The sequence below is a fragment of the Gorilla gorilla genome, chromosome 22, assembly GCF_029281585.2.
Source record: "Gorilla gorilla gorilla isolate KB3781 chromosome 22, NHGRI_mGorGor1-v2.1_pri, whole genome shotgun sequence".
Taxonomy (NCBI): Eukaryota; Metazoa; Chordata; class Mammalia; order Primates; family Hominidae; genus Gorilla; species Gorilla gorilla.
In genome coordinates, this window is record NC_073246.2 from 39,702,683 (window position 1) to 39,726,278 (window position 23,596).

Here is a 23,596-nt window from a genome sequence, read left to right on the forward strand (position 1 = left end):
ATGGCCTGTTGAAAACTTGAATGGAAAACCTTAGCAAATATCCTACCACCTCCTCTCAGAAATGCACAGAGATACATGAATCATCCACTTGATGAGGTTATGCCTGGCCTTGAGTGCACTTTAAGAGAGATAGCAGCTAATCCAATAATAATGCTATTGACTTTTCCTTGTGTTAAAAATCAAATTTAATAATGTTCTGCTTTAGGCCCTAGATATCTAAGATGTTAGAACAGAAAGATTCATTTTCAAGGGCTAAGATTATTTCATTCTCCAGTCTTATGGACTGATATTGGAGGCATGAACACCCAGAGACAGAAGCCACTCATCCCTGGGACAAAAGAGTCACATACAAAGGGGCATTGGCTCTGCAAGACTTCAAGCTTCTGTATTCTCTTGGGCTAGCGCTCCCAGAGAGAAGGTCTTGATTTCCTTTCTCTCTCTTCTCTGTTAGTCTTTCTCCCCTTTTAACAGGTGCTGGAGAGGATGTGGAGAAATAGGAACACTTTTACACTGTTGGTGGGACTGTAAACTAGTTCAACCATTGTGGAAGTCAGTGTGGCGATTCCTCAGGGATCTAGAACTAGAAATACCATTCGACCCAGCCATCCCATTACTGGGTATATACCCAAAGGATTATATATCATGCTGCTGTAAAGACACATGCACACATATGTTTATTGCGGCACTATTCACAATAGCAAAGACTTGGAACCAACCCAAACGTCCAACAACGATAGACTAGATTAAGAAAATGTGGCACATATACCCCATGGAATACTATGCAGCCATAAAAAATGATGAGTTCATGTCCTTTGTAGGGACATGGATGAAACTGGAAACCATCATTCTCAGCAAACTATCGCAAGGACAAAAAACCAAACATTGCATGTTCTCACTCATAGGTGGGAATTGAACAATGAGAACACATGTACACAGGAAGGGGAACATCACACTCCGGGGACTGTTGTGGGGTGGGGAGAGGGGGGAGGGATAGCATTAGGAGATATACCTAATGCTAAATGACGAGTTAATGGGTGCAGCACACCAACATGGCACATGTATACATATGTAACAAACCTGCACGTTGTGACCATGTATCTTAAAACTCAAAGTATAATAATAATAAAATAAAAAAGATATTATTATTCTTAGAAAGGAAATTTGCTGTAATATTTTCTGATTAAAAAGATGATGTAAGCTTGTTTGGAAAACTCAAGCAATATAGAAAAAATATAAAAAGTAAAAATCTCAGTATCTGGGATTTGGGCTATTCATCATCTCCATTTTCTCCTCCTGTGGGGACACAATTATACTAGTATCTCAGCCTCCCTTGTAGTAGGTAGACATGAGCATGGTATGTGTGCTGCTTCTGGGCCTGATTCATTTGTAGCCTTCCTTGCGATACTGCATAGTCTTTCTCTCTGCCATGTCAGACTGTCATGGACAGGTCCCCCAGAGTGACCTGGGGATCCACACCCTGGAGATGGTAAAGCACAAAGTGGCAGAAGCCTGAATTTCCTTTCCTACCCACCACCCCTGCCACTGGACTTTATGTGAGTGAGAAATAGGCTTCCATTGTATTGGATCATTACATGTCTGTGTTTATTTTTCAATGCAGCATAGCCTATCCTACCTAACTAGTACAATATCTTACCACCAGAAATAACAATGTAACATTTTAGTGAGAGTCATTCCAGATTATAAACAACACCTGTGTGCATGCACACACACACACAAACACACAACATTTTTTCAAGTAGGATCATATTATACGTAACACCCTTTTCACTTAACTATATCTGGTGCAAATCTTTCCATATATTGTGTCCATATCACCCTTACAAATGACTTCATGCTATTCCATTGAATGATTATACCATAATTAAATAAATTAATTTTTCATTGATGGAAATTTAGTCAGTTTCCAACAAACTTGGAATGAGCAACCTTGCATACATCTCTTGGTGCAACTGGTCAATTACAGGTTTAGGAGGCAGGGCTAGAAGGGGATTGTAAGGGCAAGAGCAAGGTTTGATCCACGTTGCCAAGCTGCTCTCCAAAAAGATGAGGATAATCTACTTGTCAATGAACAGTCAATAAAATGTACCTGTTTTTGCCACCGTTACCCACCTGGTGTTGTCAAGGTATAGAATCTTGGCCCATTTAACAGGACCATTTAAATATGAGCTTATAGCAGTGATTTCACTTGTATTTCTTCTTTGGCTTTTGATATTGACGTTCTTTTCATGTGTCTATTGACCCTTGATCATTTGTGTTTCCTCTTTTGTGAGTGATTTGTTTGAATATTTTGCCAGTTTTTCTACAGGGTGTGTGATACTGTGATTTATAATAAGATATACATATTGTATTTAGCCTTTATTGCTGGTTCCTGGCACAGAGCTCCTTAAACTCTTGTAATTTCCTGAGCAACAGCGGTGCTAAGGTGCATCTTTTGTTCTAATATTTGGTCTTTGACTATAGTTCCTGACACAGAGTTCCTAATCCTTGTAATTTCCTGTAATTTTATTGTAATGAGGCAACTCTTGGTGGATTCCTGGATGGGAACTGATCATCAGAGAGATCAAACCATGATTAAAACTTGGAACTTTCAGCCCTAACCCATCCATCTTCCGGGAAGAGAAGAGAGGCTGGAGATTGAGTTAATAATCAATCATGCCTCCATTATGAAGCCTCCATAAAATTTCTTGAACTCCAGGGTTCAGGGAGCTTCTGGGTTGGTGAACAAGAACACATCCCATGCCAGGAGGCTGGTGCACCCCAACTCCATGGGGATAGGAACCCCTGCTCTCAGGGGTTCCCCTTTACCCTGTGCATCTCCTCATCTGTATCTTTTATAATATCCTTTATAACAAGCTGGTAAATATAAGTAGTGTTTTCCTGAGGACTGTGAGCCATTCCAGCAAATTATTGAACTGGAGAGAATCAGAAGAACCCCAGGTTTATAGCCAGTCAGAGGTATGGGAGGATGTCCAGGACTTGTGATTGGCATCAAAAGTGAGGGCAGTCTTGAGGGGCTGATGCCTTAACTTGTGGGAGCTGACATTAACTCCAGGTAGATATGTCAGAATTGCATTAAATTGCAGGATGCTGAGCTGGTGTCAGAGAATTGGTGGATGTGGGAAAGAGCCTGCACATCTGGTGTCAGAAGTGTTCTGTTTGAGAATGGAGATAAACAGTGCTTTTCCAGAGGGAGTTTGTCTTGTTCATACTAATTAGCTAGAGCTTGTCCTCCCCACTTCAAATTTGTGAATTTTTTTTTTTACCAGTGGAATATGCTCATAAAATTGACATAACTACCAAGCTCTAGAATTTAAATGATCTTTGAGGGCTTAAGGGAGCTTCTTTTCAACCTCAGACATACCAGAAAGCAACAAATTCTGCAGCAGTTTTCTGGTTAATATGGCAATGCAGACCTAGGGAAGATGGAGAGGTGGTTATGCAATGAAAGGGGAGACATGGGAAACACACCAGAAGACATAACATTGGAAAAACATTTGGTGAACATAAAGCCATCCCAAAAAGATAAGTTGCAACACTGCCAGTTGGGCAAGATGATTAAATGGCAGAAATGTTTATATTGCTTAGGTAGAAAGAAGGGAATAGTCTCAGACATGGAATAGCTAAACTACTGAAAGAATTTAGACCATTTGGGGTCCTTCTGAACCCTTGAAATTGGAAACCATGTAAATTAGATTATTAATTATAAATAAAAATGCTCTGGTTATACCACACTTTCTGAGGAAATCATAAGTCCTGTTACCCTAGCGTTTGGGGACTCCTCTTGGCTAAAATCACTCCCTTGGCCCCATCACCAGCTGCAGTGATTCAGGGGAGTCCCACCTGGGTGTTCCTCTTAGAGCTGAGAGTGCTGAGGAAGGCAAGGAATTCTTGAGTCCTAGAGAGTCCCTATTTTCTAGAAAATGGTAGCTGAGAAAAGAAAAGTGGCCATCTAATCTGGCACTAGAACTGGAAATTTAACCAAAGGGTCATCTTACTCTGTCATTAAGAAATGGGTGTGAAGACACATTAAAAAAAGAAAACTACACACCAAAATCTCTGATGAATATCGATGCAAAAATCCTCAACAAAATACTAGTTAACTGTATTCAACAACACATTAAAAAGATCACTCATCGTGACCAAGTGGGATTTATCCCTGGCATGCAAGGATGGTTCAACATACGCAAATCAATCAATGTGATACATCATATCAACAGAATGAGGGACAAAACCATATAATCATGTCAATTGAGGCTGAAAAAAAATTTGATAAAATTCAACATTCCTTCATGATGAAAACCCTTAAAAACTGAGTATAGAAGAAATATACCTAGACATAATAAAAGCCATATATAATAAAACCACAGCTAGTATCATACTGAATGAAGAAAAACTGAAAGCCTTTCCTCTAAGATCCGGAACAAGACAAGGATGCCCACTTTCACCAATTTTATTCTACATACTACTGGAAGTCCTAGCTACAGCCGTCAGACAAGAAAAAGAAGTAAAGGGCATCCATATTGGTAAGGAAGAAGTCAAATTGTCCTTGTTTGCAGATGATATGGTATTACATTCGGAAAAATCTACAGGCTCCACCAAAAAGTTATTAGAATTGATAAACAAATGCAGTAAAGGTTCAGGATACAAAATCAATATACAAGAATGAGTAGCATTTCTACATGGCAACAGTGAATAATCTAAAAAAGAAATCAAGAAAGTAATCTCATTTACAATAGCCACATATAAAATTAAATTACCTAGGAAATAACTTAAAGAAGTGAAAATCTCTATAATGAAAACTATAAAACATTGATGAAAGAAATTTAACTGGACACCACAAAATGGAAATATATTCCATGTTCATGGATTGGAAGAATCAATGTTGTTAAAATGTGGATACTACCCAAAGCAATCTACAGATTCAATGTATTCCCTATCAAAATACCAATGACATTCTTCACAGAAATAAAAAAAATTCTAAAATGTATGTGGAACCAGAAGAGACCCAGAAAAGCCAAAGCTATCCTAAGCAAAAAGAACAAAACTGGAGGAATCACATTACTTGACTTCAAATTATAACACAGAGCTACAGTAACCAAAACAACAGGGTACTGGCATAAAAATAGACACATAGATCAATGGAACAGAATAGAGATCCCAGAAGCAAATCCATACACCTGCATGAACTCGTTTTCAACAAAGTTGCTGATAACATACACTGGGGAAAAGACAGTCTCTTCAATAAATGATTCTAGGAAAACTGGATATCCATATGCAGAAGAATGAAACTGGACTCCTATCACTCACCATATACAAACATCAAATCAAAATGTATTAAAGACTTAAACCTAAGACCTCAAGCTATAAAACTACTACAGGAAAACATTGAGGAAAATCTCCAGAACATTGGTCTGTGCAAAAATTTCTTGAGTAATACCCTATGAGCATGGGCAACCCAAACAAAAATGGACAAATGGGATCATATCAAGTTAAAAAGCTTTTGCACAATGAAGGAAACAATCAACAAAGTGAAGAGACAACCCACAGAATAGGAGAAAATATGTGAAAACTACCCATCTGACAAGGGATTAAAAACCAGAATATATAAGGAGCTCAAACAATTCTATAGGAAAACAAATCTAATAATCCAATCAAAAAATAGGCAAAAGATTTGAATAGATATTTCTCAAAAGGAGATATACAAATGTCCAACAGGCACATGAAAAGATGCTCAACAGCATTGATCATCAAATAAATGCATATCACAACTATAATGAGATATCATTTCACCCCATCTAAAACAGCTTATATCCAAAAGACAGGCAATAACAAATAAAATAGCTTATATCCAAAAAGACAGGCGAGGATGTGAAGAAAAGGGAGCCCTTGTATGCTGTTGGTGAGAATGCAAATTAGTACAACCACTATGGAGAACAGATTGGAGGTTCCTTAAAAAACTAAAAATTGGGCTACCATATGATCCAGCAATCCCACTGCTGGGTATATATCCAAAAGAAAGGAATATATCAGTATACTGAAGTGATACCTGAAGGGATCAATGTTTGTTACAGCACTGTTCACAATAGCCAAAATTTGGAAACAACCTAAATGTCTATCAACAGATGAATGGATATAGAAAATGTGGTATACATACACAACGGAATACTATTCAGCCATAAAAAGAATGAGATCGGCCAAGCGTGGCAACTCATGCCTGTAATCTCAGCACTTTGGGAGGCCAAGGCGGGTGGATCACAAAGTCAAGAGATTGAGGCCATCCTGGCTAACACGGTGAAACCCCATCTCCACTAAAAATATAAAAAATTAGCCGGGCGTGGTGGCGGGCGCCTGTAGTCCCAGCTACTTGGGAGGCTGAGGCAGGAGAATGCTGTGAACCCGGGAGGTGGAGCTTGCAGTCAGCCGAGATCGCGCCACTGCACTCCAGCCTGGGTGACAGAGCGAGACTCTGTCTCAAAAAAAAAAAAAAAAAAAAAAAAAAAGAAAGAGAATTTTTCCGTGGATGGAAAAATTCCATCCATGTTTGCAACAACATGGAAGGAATTGCAGGTCATTATGCTAAGTGAAATAAGCCAGGCACGGAAAGACAAACATCGCATGTTCTCACTTATTTTTGGGATCTAAACATCAAAACAATTGATCTCATGGAGATAGAGAGTAGGATGCTTACCAGAGACTGGGGAGGGTAGCGGGAGGCTGGGGGGAGATGGGGATGGTTAATAGGTCCAAAAAATAATTAGAAAGAATGAATAAGAACTAGTATTTTATAGCACAACAGGGTGACTATAGTCAATAATAATTGAATTGTACCTTTTAAAACAACTAAAAGAGCATTGCTGGGTTGTTGTAACATAAAGGATAAATGCTTGAGAGGATGGATATCTCATTCTCTATGATGTGATTATTATGCATTGCATGCCTGTGTCAAAACATCTCATGTGCCTCATAAATACATATACCCACTATGTACCCACAAAAATTAAAAATAAAAGATGGAAAGCCTTGGGGAGGGGGAGAAGAATGGGTGTGACCATTGGAGTGGTGATGGCTCTGTGCAGTGTAATCACCAGACTTTGTCAGTGTCAGTCCCACAAGTGACTCGGGGCAGGTGGCAGGGCTGAGCCCCCATAGTGGGGTTCTGGGGACATGGTCCTCCACGGAAGTCCTGAAAACTTGGTGCTCCAGGGAGATCATCTAATCCAGTCCACTTGGCCTTAGACAAGGTGGTCTATGGAACAGCTCTGGTGGAGCAGAGAGAACCCCTCTGAGTATGTCAGGTGAGTATGATGAAGGCTCAGACTCGGAGGAGCAGGGATCTTACAGTTTTCTACAGCTGTTTCCCTTTGGGAGGCTGATAAAAGCTATAAGCCCTTGGCTTTAGCCCCCATATGTGAATAAACATGAGTGTACCCAGGACATTTCAGGTGCTTCACGGAGGCCAGATGTACGTCCCTACGCATGACACGGCAGGCAGTGATGCGACTGCAACAAGCGCTAAGAGTGCATCTTCTGAAGCAGACAGTAGAGGGGCAGGGTGTCTTGGTGAATACAGGCTCTGCTCCCTGAACACCCATTTTTAGTTTCCTCATTTGAGGTGGCCCCAGGAAAGGGTGTTGGCCATGCTGGCCTCTGAAGGGAACCAAGCTCTGATGCAGGGGCCGAGACCAGAGCAGTGCCAGCGGCATCCCTGTTCTGGAAGGTCTCCGAGGAGTACCCAGGACTGGGGAGTCCAATGCCTGCCGCCTTTTCTGGAGCACTTTATTGACCTTTGGCTGTGTGCCACGCTCTGTGGTAGGTGCTGCAGGGACCAAGCATAGGTAAGGGTTCTGTGTTTTTGGAGGACCGGTTTACATTCCTGATGTTCAACTTGAAAATCCCTAGTAGGGCATCTGGGAGAAGCTATTGCAAGGGCTTGGGGTTGCTTCTATGCTCTAGGTATTGCCTGCAGATAAAATAAATCATTTCTCAGTTCATGTCTGTGTTGCTGTTATTACACGTGAGTACATCCTGCTGTGATAACAGATCACACATTTACAAACAGACTTTAACTTTTTGTCATTATGTATTTTCTCTCCTCCTCGCCAAAACTTTTGTGTAAGTCTGTGACTGTCTGAGGTTATAACATCATCCTGATGCTGGAAAAGGTTGGGCATTGGCCTAGATTTTTGCTGGGCTGGGTCAGGGCGATTGGTAGAGGGGGCACCTCTGTGGCTATAGCAGTGAAACCTGCTTACGGTGGATTTCTTGGCACAGAAGGAACATAGAGACGTGCCGCCTCTGCTGAGTGTGGATGGTGGGGATGCATGCTGGTTTGGGGTTAGATGTGATTGTGCAGTTGGTCCTAGCCCTACTTGAGGGTAGCTGGTGGGCCTTCCCATCCTGCTTCTCTTAGGCTGGTCCATAGAGAAGCAAGCCCCCAGCCCCCTATCCAGCCTAACTCAGACAACTGCCCTGAATCCAAGAGATAATGCTCTGACCCTGGCCACATTTGCTCCTACAAGCTGTCCCCTTTCTGGGAGTTTCTCTTGCCATGTTTTTGGATCCTTGATGATTGTTTCAGAGCCTGAATGCATGAGTTCAAATTCCAGTCCCCTCCCATTGCAGCTGGATAGCTGTGGGCAAGTTATTTTACTTCTCTGTGTCTCTGTTTTCTCATCTGAAAGTCTATTAGCACCAACCTCATGGAACTGTTGTCAAGGTTAAACCTGGTAATACACACAAAGCTCTTAGAACAAAAATGGCTCTTAGAATCACGGCGAGGTGCTACAGCATGGAGGTTAGGTAACTGGGTTTGCAGCCAGGTGGCCTGGGTTTGAATCCTGATTGTTCCTTCCTAGCTGGGTGCTCTTGAACAAGTTTCTTAACCTCTCTGTGCTCCTCCTGCACAGCACAAGGAGAATAACAGTATTCATCATAGAGGATTATTGCGAAGAATTAACGAAAATGGTTAGAAAGGCCCCTGATGCATACTAAGTGCTATGCAAATACTGACATATTAATTTTGTTTTACAAATGAGGAAACAGAGAGGTTAAGAAACTTTCCTGAAGTCACACAGAAGTCACAAAGCTAATGAATGGTAGTGTTGAGACTGTGAGGAGGTTAGATCCCTGAATAAAAGGGGAGACATTTCCCCATTTCTCCAAAGTATTTTCCTTGTTCTGAGAGACAGAGGGGGTATTCTGAGGTTCACCTTAGCCTGTGCATGACCCTTTGCAAGTCAGCTGACAACAGCACCCTCATCCTGGTTCAGAAATAACCGCGTGGGATTGCTGTTGTTGCCGTTGTTTTGGTCTGATATGATTTGCTGATGCACACTGACAGTTACTCTGGGAGGTGATTCCACTGTCTCCCTGGCTCACTTGGGAGGGTTCTGGCTTTTTAGCTTTGCCTCAGGTCTGACCCACACAGGTACAATGGAGTGGGTACAACAGAACTCTTTTCGTATCATTATAATTGTCTGAATATCATTAACAGTTTTCCAAATTATTTGGTGTCATTCGCACTAGACAAACTGGATATTGGCTTTGGGTAGTTATTGCTTTCCAGAAGCCCCATCTGCCTTGTACCCAGAATGCACATGAAGATGGCATTCTCTTCATTCTCAGCAAACCACAATTCAAACACTACAGATGCTTAAAAATACCTTCTCTGCCCCCAAACATTCCCCAGCCTTGTCCTTATTTCCCAAACCCTAGGAACCCCTTTCATGTGTCTTACATTTCTTGCTATATATAGCCAATTGGCTTAAAAGTGCGTGTGTGTGTGTGTGTGCGTGTGTGTGTGTGTGTGTACTCTGAATGCTGGGGCAGTTTCCTTCCTTTCTAAAGGGAATACCAGCAAAGCTGCAAAACATCTCCATGGAAACCAACCTCTCAATCCATCAGGCTTCTGCAGCGTCTAATACATTATCTAAAAGGCGGGCAGGGACTAATGAGGCAACTTAATAGAACTCACAACATGACATTTTATAACACAATGCCCATTCCTAATCAGCTAGCAGCACCCGAATGATGAAGGAATCCCATGTTTTACCCGACTCAGGCTTTGACGGCCTGCAACTTTGGTGGATTTACCACATCCCCTCCTCCCATGCCACTAAATGTAGGTCTCTATAGTAACCTACAATGCAATTTAAAATGATAATTTCTCCATAACGATAAGACTCGTCTCCCCCAAGCCAACTGCCTTTCAGGTTTCTTATGTTGTCATAATGCGTTTTATCTTGTTACAATGATACTTTTCGATTCACTGAGAAAACAGAAGTGACTTCAGGAGAAATATTCCTAATGTTTTTGGTTGATTTTTCACCTTTCCCTCACCCTCTTCTACCTTTTCTTCGTCAGAGGATGGATATTAAGGTTCTAAACAATATACATTCAACCTGTTTGCATTTCTGACAGGAAGCAAAACAGGTGTAGATCTTGCTGTAAGAGAAATAAGTTGTTGGATATTAGACTTCCAAGGTTTTTCAGGAAGTCAGAAATATTGACAGACAGGATAAAGCAGGTATGGGGTGAGCTAAAAAAATCAAGCCACAAGTATTTTCCACAGGTATATTACTTCACCCCTAGAACTCTTTTTGTATCATTATAATTGTCTGGATATCGTAATAGTTTTCCAAATTATTTGGTCTCATTCACACTAGACAAGCTGGATATTGGCCTTGGGTAGTTATTACTTTACTTTTTGTTTACAGTTTCTTCTGTTGTTCAGAATCCTTCTGGCAACAGATAGTGAATGATTCCAAATCTCTTTCAACTTGATGAACTGTTTTGCCTGAAATGCTCTGGGAAAAAAAAATGTAGGATCAGATCATGTGAGACAGAAATTGTGCTAAGTTGTTTGTCATTTTAGAATTGAGATCAGAGTGTCAGTGCCTCAAAAATTGAGGTTGTTCTGTTTGCCTCTTAGACTTTTTAACTCCTGGTATTTAAAAACCATCATAAATTATTAGTAGAATGATTATAGCAAGGGAATACAATTTGAGAATGCTTGGAGATTGAAATTCCATCTGACAAATCTGAAAGGACATTATGTATTTAAGGAAAAAAAAAACTTCCCAGAACCTTATATCCTCTTCAACAATGTACTACATGTCACTGCCCAGTCATGTGACAGGCACAGCTACAACCAGGCAGCAGTAACCTTTGTTTTTCAGATTATAGATTAGCCTCCTTCTTTACCTACATTGTTTTGTAAAATGTTGTAAATGACTGAAGGGTGCCAGGTAAGACCTCTTTGCTCTTACTGTTTATTTTCATTATAGATTAACTCCTCTCTTACTTCTGTCATGCAAAGACTTCATGGCTATCACATTGTCTAAGATGCAATGTTAAATACACTTTTTTTTTTTTTTTGAGATGGAGTTTCACTCCTTGGAATGCAATGGCACAATTTTGGGTCATTGCAACCTCTGCCCCCTGTGTTCAAACTGATTCTCCTGCCTCACCCTCCTGAGTAGATGGGATTACAGGCGCTCACCACCACACCTGGCTAATTTTTTGTATTTTTGGTAGAGTCGGGGTTTCACTATGTTGGTCAGGCTGGTCTTGAACTCCTGAGCTCAGGTGATCCACCTGCCTCAGCCTCCCAAAGTGCTGGGATTACAGATGTGAACCACTGTGCCTGGCCCACTCTTTTAAATTGGAAAGGAACTAAAAAGCTATATAGAAAAGAAAACAAACTGCAACTAATTACACAGTTGTAACTCACAGAAAATGTAATCCGATTACATTTCTTTGTTTTCTTCCTATATAAGCAAGATCTTAACTTTTAACTTTGAAGCGCTGACCCATTTATGTGGAGTCTCTTTTCCAGATGGCTACTCCCAGCTTTTTGCTTGAATAAACTCTTTAAAACTGTATTCTGATTCTTTTTAATTGTTTCGGATTGATCTGTTGAAGTACATGTTCCTGCTCAAGCTGGGTGTGCTGCAATTCAATTCTGACACTAACCACCTGGAGTTACACTTCACAGATTAGGGACTCTGTCCTGGAAGCCACAGATTTACTATGGATTTGCTGTGTGTCTGCCATTTTGCACTGCATTTGGATGACACTGCTTCAGATGTCAGCTGCACATCGGGGTCCTAGGCTATCCTCACTTCCGACCTATGTTCTGATCAAACTTCCTGCTACAAATTCTGGGGTTCCTATGACCCATTCAGGTTCCATAATTTACTAGAATGACTAACAGAACTCAACAAAGTGCCATGTCAATGTTATTAACCTTGTTTTTACTCCTCATCACTTTGGCAAACCCAAATATTCAGATAATTTGTTTCTTTTTGAAAGCTTATTATTATTTTATTTGCTTTTCTGAAGAGCTTAGGATATAAGAACTTAGGAGATACACTGACCAAAAACCATGAGGTATATGTTGGCAGCCCTTGAGGGATGTGCCTTGTTTTGACTAGTTGGATTTTCTTGTGAACAATGTCTTAAGTAGAAAATAACCCTCTGTGTTCAATATTATTTCTTGTTGAAAAACTTAAAAACGTTTTAGCTGGCTTTCTTGTCTTAAGAGAGTGTGACAGATACTAATCTTCTATTTAAAATGTTTTAGCTGGTTTTTCTATCTTAGGAGAGTGTGACAGATACTTATCTTCCATTAATGATGCTCATTCTTGCCATGTCTCCTCTTGCAAATATTATCACAACCACTGTTGCATGGTTTTGTGAAGGTGTGACTAAATTTGTTCTGACCCCAGTACACCAGCACATAATATGGAAAATAACTTTTTTATTTAGGTGAATTTCACATAACAAAAAATTGACAATTTTAACTTAAAGTAAACGTTACCTACATTGTTGCACAATGCTGTATAACCACTACCTCCATCTAGTTCCCAAACATTTTCAACAACCCAAAAGGAAATCCTGTACTCACTTAGCAATTCTCTCCTTCAGAAGGCAATTTTTTTATTTCTTAATTTTTTAAAATTTAATTTAATTTTACGTTCTAGGTTATCCGTGAAGGACATGCAGGTTTGTTATATAGGTAAGTGTGTCATGGTGGTTTGCTGCACCTATCAACCCATCACCTAGGTATTAAGCCCCACATACATTAGTTATTTATCCTGATGCTCTCCTTTCCCCTGCGCCCCCAACAGGCCCCAATGTGTGTTGTTTCCCTCCCTGTGTCCATGTGTTACAGAAGGTAATTATTTTTAAATGAAATCTTTGTTATCAGTCGTCCACTTAACACCTACTTATGCCAACTGTGTTAGGGTACTTTATTTCTTTATCACTTTCTCATTTTTCCTAAATGTATTGTATATGGTTATAGGAAGACTTTAGTCTACTGGGTCTGGTTAATCAAATAGTAAATTCTACTCTATAAATAGAATCTATATCCTTTATTTTATCCAGAAAGAATGGCAGACACACAGCAAATCCTAGTAAATGCTGAATGACAGTTTTCCTGTAATGGTTTTGGATTAGAATTATATTGTCTAATGGTTGTATTATTTTAAAGATTTCTTTAGCAGGCATTAGTTATGACCAGCCAGAGACATGACTGCATATCTGAGTCAATGTGAAGATTCCACCAGAGGAGGATAATCAACACAGAGGAGCTGTCACACCTGTTTGTTAAAATAAGTATTTCTCACACTGCTTCAGGTGAGCCAGGTTGAACTGAACTGCAACCTGAAGCTACTATTCTCAGGTGAGCCAGCTTCCCAGAGTTGCTGTTTGGAGAGACAGATGTAATAACAATCTGGCTGCACGTGGAGGATGACAGGTCCCTTGTCATGCTAGGAGCTGGGGAGTGGCTTCCAGACACCATTTCACAAGGAAGAGTGGGTCGTGGTTTGATAGGCACCTGTTGTCTATGGCCATACCACTCTGAACACGTCCAATCTCTTCTGATAGGATTCCTCATGCATGGGGAAGGTGGGGGTGCTGCCAGGGCTGTGCCCAAGTGCCTGGTTCCATTTTTTCCCCAACACCAGACAGCAGCCAATATCCCAGGACCAGCTCTGGGGCTCCTACAAGCTGGGAGCTGTTTCTGAAAACCCACTCAGGTCTCTGCTCCCGAAGCCTCTGAATGGGTACGGGCTATTGTTTTATGTGGGAAATTATCTGTTGAAAGAAACGCCTTCTGTTTTCCTACTCGGCATTGAGAGGCATATTTTTGTTGAGAGGATGCTTTATGTTGGGGTCTATGGCTTTGTTGGAACCTGCTCACATAGACAAATGAGTGGGAATTTCTCATAGACCTCTAATCTCTATGGATTCGATTTTGATTGTCTTTTGTGAGGATGTAAAACCCACTATTGGTCTCAGGTTCACTGAGGAAAAGAACCTATGGCTCTGTCAAGAAGCCATAGACTTAAATCACTTTTAATAAATATTTAGATTGGGTCTTACATGACAGCTCAGAATGTTTCAGTGGAATTGACACCAAAACGGGGGACTTGAGAGTGATGTCAGCAGGGGGTGGAATAAGACTTTTCAGTCCTCGTTCCTTCATCGAAACATCACTTTGAACAACTTTTCATGCATGAAAATTCCTTCACAAGAGCTAAGGAAACCAGGCAAGAGACTACAGCACCAGGGGGTAGCACAGAAATAAGAAAGGATATGTTGAAGAGGGAGGGACAGATTCACATAACCTGTGTCACCCTCCCCTAAACCTGAGCAGCACAGCATGGAGAGAGATGGCAGGCAGGCCCCCAGCCCCAGTCTGCAGGCCAGCACCTGCCGAACCAGCCCCCACGGCCACCCCAATACCAGGCCAGAGCCCTCAGACTTAGGCTCTGGGCATACCTGAGGCTCCAGAAAAATGCTGCAATAAACATAGGAGTTGGAAAAGAAGGAAATTCTGTCACCTGCAACAACATGGATGAACCTGGAGCACATTATGTGAAGTGAAATAAACCAGGTACAGAAGGACAAATACTGCATGATCTCACTTACGTGTGGAATCTAAAGAGTCCAACCCATATGACATGGTTTGGCTTTGTGTCCCCACCCAAATCTCATCTCAAATTATAATCTCCATAATCCCCACATGTCAAGGGAGGGACCTGGTGGGAGGTGATTGGATCATGGAGGCTCCTTCCCCCATGCTGTTCTTCTGATAGTTAGTGAGTTATCATGAGATCTGATGGTTTTATAAGTGTTTGACATTTCCTCCTACACACTCTCACTCTTTCTCTCCTGCCGCCATGTGAAGAAGGTGCCTGGTTCCCCTTTCGCCATGACTGTAAGTTTCTTGGGGCCTCCCTAGCCATGTGGAACTGTGAGTCAATTAAACCTCTTTCCTTTATAAATTATCCAGTCTCAGGTAGTTCTTCATAGCAGTGTAAAAATGGACTAATACACCATAGAAGCAGAGAGTAGGTAGAATGGTGGTTCCCAGAGGCTAAGGGATGGGGAGATGTTGGTCAAAGAACACAAAGTTTCAGTGAGACAGCAGAAGTTCTGGATGCTTACCATATGGTATGGTGACATGGTTAATTATTACGCATTGTATACTTGAAATTGCTAGATCTACACGATCAGATCTACTACAATTAGACCCAGTGCAAATCTACGACAATTGCTACATCTATACTTGAAAATTGCTAGAAAGTAGATCTTAAATATTATCACCACAAAAATGATGTTTGTGAGAGGGATATGCTAACTAGCTTGATTGAATCATTTCACAATGCGTACATATATTCAAATATCACATTGTAAATATATACAATTTTATTCATCCATGATATCTCCACGGAGCTGGGGGGAAAAAGAGACAAATGCATTTTTAAAAAGGGAAAGTTCTTGACACAAAGAATGCATATTTTTGTTCTGGTTAATGTAGAGAGTCAGCCTGTGTCAGGACAATTCAAAATTCAAATTTGAGAAATCACCAGAATTCCTATAGGCCAAGTCCTTTCTCTTAATGTCATATTTAACACCTTCATAATTTTTATGATATGACTGTTAGACAAACACAATTCTGAAGTAAAACTGTCATTCAGCAGTTTTACTTCAACCTCTCTCCTCGTGTTCAACTCCTGTCAGAAATGACCAAAAACTGGATGGCTTAAAACGATATAAATTTATTCTCACTGTTCTGTAGATGAAAAGTCTGAACTCCAGGTGTAGGGGGTGGGGGGCAAGTTCTCTCCCAGGCATCTAGGGGAGTGATATGGTTTGGCTCTGTGTCCCCACTCCAATCTCATCTGGAATTGTAATCCCCACATGTGGAAGGAGGGACCTGGTGGGAGGTAATTGGATCATGGGGGCACTTTCCCCCATGCTGTTCTTGTGATAGTGAGTTCTCATGAGATCTGATGGTTTTATAAGTGACGGGTTTTCCTGCGCACACTTTCTTTCCTGCCACCATGTAAGACGTGCTTCCTTCTCCTTTGCCTTCTGCCATGATTGTAAGTTTCCTGAGGGAGGTCGCCTAGCCATGCTTCCTGTTAAGCCTGTGAGTCAATTAAACCTCTTTTCTTTATAAATTACCCAGTTTCAGGTAGTATCTTTATAGCAGTGTGAGAATGGGGAGGATCCTTTCTAAGGATTCTCCCTAATACAGGGAGGGTCCTTTCTGGCTTCTTCCAGATCCTGGTGGCTGCTGACCGTCCTTGGCTTTCGTGGGTTTATTCCCCAGTTTTCAAGGCCGGCATCTGTAAGTCTCTGTTCTGTCTGCATGCCACCTCCTTCCCTGTGTGTGATCAAATCTCTCTCTGCTTCCCTCTTACAAGGATACATGTGATTGCATTTAGGGCCACCTGGATGATGCGGGGTATTCTCTCCAAGTCAAGATCCTTACTTCCATTTGCTGAGATTTTTGGCCATATAAAGTTTGGCCATTTAAAGGTTCCAGGAATTAGGATCTGGATCGTCGAGGCCAATTTTTAAATCTACTACAGTAGTTAAGCAGATTTCTATACCGTAGGACATTTTGAAACATTTATTACACTAAATATAATTCACTGAGAATCTCAAGAGGAGGGCTAAGAACTTCCTAAAATTGTTGAATCTTCAACACCCTTCTTCAAGCCTGCTTTAAAAAAATTTATTCTGAGGCTATCATGAGACTAAAGCCTCTAGGAGTACTTCAGAAAATGTTATCCTACGGATAACTGGGCAACATTTCATATATACAAACTCCTTGTCTAGCACTCAATACCTCACTCGATCCAACCCCATCTGTCATTCCTAGACTTTCTCTTACTATTTTCTTAAAGTGTTCACCTTTAGTATGTTCTGATCACTGTTCTCCAAACACATACTGTGCTCTCCTGCCTCTATTTTTTCTCCTAAGTGAATGACCACTGTATTCGTCCGTTTCCACACTGCTAATAACAACATACCCAAGACTGGGTAATTTATATAGAAAAAGAGGTTTAATGGACTCACAGTTCCATGTGGCTGGGGAGGCCTCATAATCATGGCAGAAGGTGAGGGAAGAACAAAGGCACGTCCTACATGGAGGCAGGGAGAATGAGAACCAAGCAAAAGGGGAAACCCTTGATAAAATCATCAGATCTTGTAAGACTTATTCACTACCACGAGCACAGTATGGGGCAAACTGCCCCCATGATTCAATTACCTCCCTCTGGGTCCCTCCCATGATGCGTGGGAATTTTGGGAGCTACAATTCAAGATGAGATTTGGGTGGGGACAGAGCCAAGCCATATCAGCCACCTACCCCCTTCCCCACCGCACCCCTAACTTGCAGCACTGTGACCCCTTTCTCTCTTATTAAGTCTGGGCATTCTCCAAGGCCCAGCTTTCCCTAAGTTTTCCTTAATCCCCCAAGAAAGGATCTCCCCTTTTCTAAATTTTAGCTTTAGTGTTGAGGTACCCTGGGGTCAATAATAATCAAGTATAGAAATGTGCGAATAGTTACTTTTTTTGTTTTACAAGCACCTTCAAAGTCATCCCTTTATTGATTGTGTTGTCTTTGCAATATGGAAACTGGAGCTAAAACAGGAAGTTAAAATTACATCATAATGTTGGGGTTCCTCCAGGAAGTGGGGCATTTCAGGTTGAACTTCATTTGATACCGTGTCTTAGTTTAAAAAAGTGAAAAAGTGGAGTCTGCAGGTGTGCCTCTCTCACTTGGAATCTCAGCATCTATTTCCTTATGATAATTAAGTCTTGTTCAAAGTAGTGTTTAACTTTTTATGTCAGACTCACAGGTATGGCTCCTGTTTTGTAACTTACCTCTTTCCCCCTCCCTCATGGTGCCTACTGATAAATACTTAGCAACTACTTGGTTATTTCCAATTTATTTAAAAAAACCCAGATTTTTAAAAAGAGAATGCAAGGAAGAATCGTGTAAAATAATTCTGATGAATGCAACTCTCAATTTACTCAAAGAAAGATTTCTTTCTTCCTTGATGGCCTTAGAGTAACATTTCCAAATCTGACAAGCGAAAATAATGAGAAAACCTCCATGGGAGAGATTAGAGATGGGTCTGAAACCTTTCCTCTTATTAAAGCCAAGGAAACAGGGTGGGGAACACACACAAGCAGAGAGTAGCCTGGATTTTTTTCTTAAATCCAGACTCGTTTTGTCCTTTTCACGTCTTACTGAGAGTGTTCTTGTTAAGAATGCATGGTGGAAGAAGGGACCGCAAAGGCTTGTCCCTGGGATGTGGGGACTCAGCGACGCTCAGGAGAAAATAACTTTGGGAAGGAGATTATTGAAGAGTCAGGGCACAGTGGCCTCTGGGTTTAATTGGACACTTCTGAGTATGAGAGCTATAACCTGAATTAAATAAATCTCTACTAAGAAAAACATCCCTAGCAACTAAGCAGGGAATGATATTTGGTTTGGGTTTGACTTCAGGAAATCAAAAGTGTGCTTTATCCCCCTGAATTCTGTGAGCTGGACTGTGTGAGTCCAGGAAGCAATCACCCTCTATATCCCCATCTGTCCAAGGGGAGTGTGTGGTACCAGGAGGGAAGCACTTGCATATTTGGCAGGAAAGATCACTGGTATTTAGCAATGAAACCCACAGGTATACTCTGGCAACAATGAGATTTCAGGTGTAAGGTACAGTGTTACTTGTTAGAATAAACGTACTGCAGGTAACAAACACCACATATCCAAATCCCGTAAGTAGTAGAAATCGGTCAACAAGAATTTTTTAGTACCTAATGGAAATTTATAAAATCATAGAGTGACATCATAACCCTTGGGTTTTTTTTTTTTAACCTCGAGTCTTTAAAAGGGTTGAATATAGTACAAGGTGATAAAACTCAACAATATGAATATTATTATAATGGGCTTGAGTTGAGAATAGTAAGTAAAACAAGGTATGGAAGATAATGATAATTTGTCATTTTCACCTTTGTTTGAGTGCCTGATATGGGACAGTTGCTATGTTACATGTTTTATATGCATTATATATTAGTTTTCAATATATGAATATATTATCTCTCTCTCAGCTTTCAGTGTATCAGTTTATATACACAGGGAACATAATCAAATGCAGTTATGCATATTTATATATGTATAAATATACATATTAGCACACATGTGCACATACCCATTAGCTTTGTGTATATTATGAAACCCAGGTGGGGAGCTGGTATGATCAGTGGCAGAAACTCAGACCAGAGGGGTTAAGTGAGTTGCCTGCAGCCTCACAGCTAGGAGGTGGCTGGGCCACAGTTAGATCAGCTCTGTCTGTCTCTTAAGACCACACTGACGCGCCTCACCTGATAAGCATTACACCCTCTGTGGACGGCAGGGATGTTGTGCTAATTGTGGAGAAACCTTTATGCATGCAATTCTGGGCTGCAGAGAAATTCTGAGTCAATATTTAAACATGTAGATATCCCCAATCCCCAACACCTTTGAGCCTGAAATGTCATATCTTGTGATAAAGGTGACATGGAATCAGGAAAGCACACCGGGGTGTAGGTGGTGATGCTTTTACTGCTGAACATCCCGGACGCCTTGACTTTTTCCTCTCTGGGAAGCCATCGAGGAGGTGGCTTTCTCCCACTGGTGCCATCCACCTTCATCCGAGTTTAATTCCCCGCAGCACTGGAAGCCAGGGTGCTTCCCCGGCCTGCTTCCCTTCCCCAGCTGAATTCAGGGAGCCTGTGGGCTGTCCCAGCTCACACATCTGTCACCAGGGAGGAGGGCAGGCCTGGGAGCTGGGGGGTGATGGATTCTTGATGAAAAGTCCCTGAAGAGATCAGTTTCCTTTCGGTGACAAAGTAACATGAGGCAAAGAGGGCTGCATGAGGTGAAAAGCAAATTCCTCCAAGCAGGTGTTTGCATCAGTCCCGGTCTGGGAGAGGCCCATGGCTCTGTGTGGCAGGCTGTCCTCCCCACCCTCGTAGCTGCACTCTGCGGAGTTTTAGCCTTTAAAATTCAGTGTTCTGCTGCTCCCTCTGACCATCTGCTCACTCAATTTCCAGAGCTGAGGCTCAGCGCTTCCTAAACATGCTGCCTTCTCCCCAGCTGTGGACTGTCCACGCTTCCCTGATGAGTTAGCCATCTACCCTGTACCCTCCAGGCTGTCTACCCTGCACCCTCCAGCTTTTCTCTTGGCCACACATCTGGGCATCTCTTCCAAATGGCCATTTGTTTGCAGGTCCCATTTGTTTGCATGGCCATTTGTTTGCTCTCTGAGGGTGTAGGGAAAGGCTGGCACCCCAAAGTCCAGCCATGCAGCCTAACCCAGGGCCTGTGCCATCCTGGGGGAGACTTCCTCTCCTGTTGCCCTCTGCCTTGCCTGGGTAGAACCTGCTGTTACCAGAGGTTGATGGGAGGATGAGCAGAAGTGGGAGTGGCAGGAGGTGGGGGATGGAGCCTGAACCGGGGGTGGAGGTGGTGGGAGGGAGGAGCGGGCTCTTGGAGCCAGGTGGCAGCTTGTGGGAGGAGGGCGGGAGGGACAGTGAGACACAGTGAGATGGGGTGGCAGTTGGTGGGAGGCGGGGAAGGCGAGCGGAGGAAGTGTGAGGCAAGAGAGTTTAAAAATGTGTTTATTTACTTTTCTACTTTGGGCTGGAGCAAAGGCAAATGGGGGTAGGTGCCTTTCATGTTCCCTCTGGGAGCTGGGGGCCTCCAGCTTTGGAGAGGTGCTTCTGCACTTGGGTTTGGTTGGGGCTCCTGGATGTCACCTGGGCACCCCATTGGCTTGGAATGGGCTGGGAACACATCCCGCTGCTGGGTGTGTGGGGGCCAGGGGGCAGTGATGGAGACAGAGGCAGAGGTGTGTGGAGCTTGTGGCCCCAGTGATGGTGGTGGCCGCCTGGCTCAGGCCTCTGTGTCTGAGTTGCCAAGCTGGGCTGGTAATGCAGTGACTCATGTCGTGAACAGCTGCTTTGCCCGTGATTACTTTCTGTAAGAGGAGTGGCAAATGAGGAAGGCCAAAGTCCCTGTGAACCCATGCGAGAGAGGAAGACACTGGAGTGAAATGCTCCATGGAGGCTTTGCCCACGCAGGGGTGCCCCCGAGATGGGGGCAAATGGAACCAAGTGAAAAGGTCCATAGCTGCCCCAGAGCCGGGCTTTCCATTACCAATAACTTGGAAAGGCAAAATGAGTGAGAAAAATTATTATTGAGGAAGTCATCGGGCAGGCCCTAAAACCTGCTGTTGTGGAAAGAATGACACTCTTGTTCCATGTTCTGGGAGAAAATGGCCAGCTCTGCTCAGAATCAGGGTCCCTGCCTCCTCCACCTGCCCACTTTCCTGCTCTCCTGTGTCTGTCAGTCCCCAAGGCAGTGGTATTTCCAACTCCCCGACAACACCATCACGATGGAAAAATCAGTGCATCTTTCTGAGCCTCAATCAGATCATCAATTAAATAGAGATTCTTATGTCTGAATTGTCTCCACAGTCAGGTGGCTGACCAGACAGACTCTCCTGGTGGCTTCCTGGAGTGGTTCAGGTTGATCATCCCAGTGTTAGGCAAGTGGAAGGTGGGAGGCCGTAGCCTGGAGACCACAGGCCTAGGGAAGGTCTGAGACTGACTAGCAAATCCTGCCATTACTGCAGAAGAATAAATGCCTGGGTCTGTTTGGCCTTCCTCTTCCTTCCTGGTTTCATCTACAGCATTGATTTTCAACTACTCCCCTGGGGGTGACTTTTCTCCCCCAGGGAAAATTTAGACATGTCTGAAGTCACCTTGTTGTCATACCTAGAGGGAGGGTGCTACTGGCTTCCAGTGGGTTGAGGTCAAGTTGATCATCCTACAATTCACATCAAGAATTACACAGCTGACAAATCTCACTGGTGGCCACGCTGAGAAAGCCCAGTTCATTCCTTCCCAGTGCCAGAGACAAGGTGTGGGCATCAGAGAGGTGAGTTTCTTACCAACCAAGTAAGGGACATTCATCAGAAGGTGAGGGGCAACGTGATCTCCAAGATAGCAGAAAGAAAGGAGATGAATTTTTAGATAACAGTTCTAGCCCCATTTCCATTTGCACAAAGACCAGTAATAACTTACAGGAATGTCACGTGTGATGGTTCTAAAATTTTGCTGTTTTGCAAACCCCTGCATGTTTGTACCAGTTAAATGCTTTAAGCCACATGCTCATTCTGGATATGGCAAGGGAGGGAATTGCATTCTTATTTGGAAATGGCCGTTAGGGGGAAGATCCTGGGCAGTGAGTGCAGGAGGCAGCAAATAAAAACTACAGGATCAAGAAAGTCCCACCCTGAGGGACATGGGAGGGAGAAGAAGGGAGAGCAGACAAGGCGGGAAGCCCCCACTGCATGGAGACATGGCTCAGGCCTTCTAGTCCATTTCAGCCCTGTCAGCCTCAGAGGTAGGTAGGATCTCTGATTCCAACTGAACATGCCTGTAATCTCAACCAGGAAGCAATTATCCTTGAGTTTAAAAGATGTTTTCCAGTAAGGACAAACGTATCTCACAGTGAAAAACTACCAGCTTTTCAGAGGAGCACAGACAGGGAAGAGCCTACTAGCTTGCTTTTGCTTTCAATCAAAGGCTGCTTTTCTGCCTAATGGTGGGACTGAAATGATACATTGTACAGGGACTGCACTAATGTGATGAAGAAGCATAAACGAAGTTTCTGCTGCTGCTCCCAGCCAGCCCTTCTTAGTATCCACTGAGTGCCTCACTCCCCTGGTCCTGCAGGTAACCCAGCAATGAGTAACAAAAGAGAGGCTGAATCCCTCAGTTACAAGTTGAGATGACAGGAGGCAATTCGGCAAGCGTGAGCAGACAGGGGTGGTGAAGGAGTGTGATTTAGCTCTTGGAGCCATAGGAGAGCATGAAAACCCGCCTCTAGGTTGGCCTTCAGGACCTGTTCCCAGAAGCACATGGCAGAAGCTCTTGGTAAGGGAATGACTGCTTCTGTTAGTACCTGTGCTGGCAACTCAAAACCTGCACCTGCCTCCAGTCCTGTAGCTCACCTAGCTCAACTCACCCTGCAGGAGGGGCACACGGTCCCGGGGCAAAGGAGGCAGGGGAATGCGCAAGGAGGGGAAGTGAAGAATTGTCAGAAGGCGGTCTTGCGGGGAGAGACTGGGCAGCCTTAGTGATACCTGCCCACTATGGAAGAGGAAGGCAAATGAGAAGAGAGGTTTTGGAGAGAAGAAAGGCAGTAGAGAGAAGT

At 42.7% G+C, this 23,596-nt stretch overlaps 1 protein-coding gene across 1 annotated transcript in view; it reads right to left on the reverse strand.

Moving 5' to 3' along the window:
- The window catches only part of KCNJ6 (potassium inwardly rectifying channel subfamily J member 6), a 305,527-nt gene that overhangs the window by 196,749 nt on the left and 85,182 nt on the right, over positions 1-23,596 (reverse strand). The gene's annotated exons all lie outside the window — the stretch shown is intronic.